The sequence below is a fragment of the Hippocampus comes genome, unplaced genomic scaffold, assembly GCF_001891065.2.
Source record: "Hippocampus comes isolate QL1 unplaced genomic scaffold, H_comes_QL1_v1.1 scaffold111, whole genome shotgun sequence".
Taxonomy (NCBI): domain Eukaryota; kingdom Metazoa; phylum Chordata; class Actinopteri; order Syngnathiformes; family Syngnathidae; genus Hippocampus; species Hippocampus comes.
The window spans coordinates 3,740,373-3,741,453 of NW_017805698.1; positions in this window are offsets into that span (position 1 = coordinate 3,740,373).

Consider the following 1,081-nt stretch of genomic DNA (forward strand, 5'->3'; position numbering starts at 1 on the left):
CGCCTTACTATACATGGTCGTTTTTTTGGGGCAAAAAACGCCTAACTAGACATGGTCATTTTTCTCGGCTAAAAACGCCTTACTATACATGGTCATTTTTTTCGGCTAAAAACGCCTTACTGTACGTGGTCGTTTTTTCGGCTAAAAACGCCTTACAACACATAGTCGTTTTTTTCGTCTAAAAACGCCTGACTATACATGGTCATTTTTTGGGGCTAAAAATGCCTTACTCTACATGGTCATTTTTTTCGGGTAAAAATTTTGGCTAAAAACGCCTGACTATACATGGTCGTTTTTTTCGGCTAAAAATTTCGGCTAAAACGCCGTACTATACATGGTCGTTTTTCTTGGCTAAAAACGCCTTACCATACATCAGGGGTGTCAAACTCAGGTCCTGGAGGGCCGCTGTCCTACATGTTTTCCAAGTCTCCCTGTTGAAACACACCTGATTCAAATGAATACGTTCAAAATCAGGCTTCCCCAGACCTTGCTGATGATATGATCATTTGAATCAGGTGTGTAGCAACTGGGAGACTTGGAAAACATGCAGGACAGTGGGCCTCCACGACCGGAGTCTTGACACCTGTGCCATACATGGTCGTTTTTTTTCGGCTAAAAAAAATCGCCTTACTATACATGGTCGTTTTTTTGGGGCAAAAAACGCCTAACTAGACATGGTCATTTTTCTCGGCTAAAAACGCCTTACTATACATGGTCATTTTTTTCGGCTAAAAACGCCTTACTGTACGTGGTCGTTTTTTCGGCTAAAAACGCCTTACAACACATAGTCGTTTTTTTCGTCTAAAAACGCCTGACTATACATGGTCATTTTTTGGGGCTAAAAATGCCTTACTCTACATGGTCATTTTTTTCGGGTAAAAATTTCGGCTAAAAACGCCTTACTATACATGGTCGTTTTTTTTCGGCTAAAACGCCGTACTATACATGGTCATTTTTCTTGGCTAAAAACGTCTTACTATACATGGTCGTAATTTTCAATGAAAAAAAATCGCCTTTCTATACATGATCGTTTTTTTTTTTTTTTTGCTAAAAATACCTTATTGTACATGGTCGTTTTTTT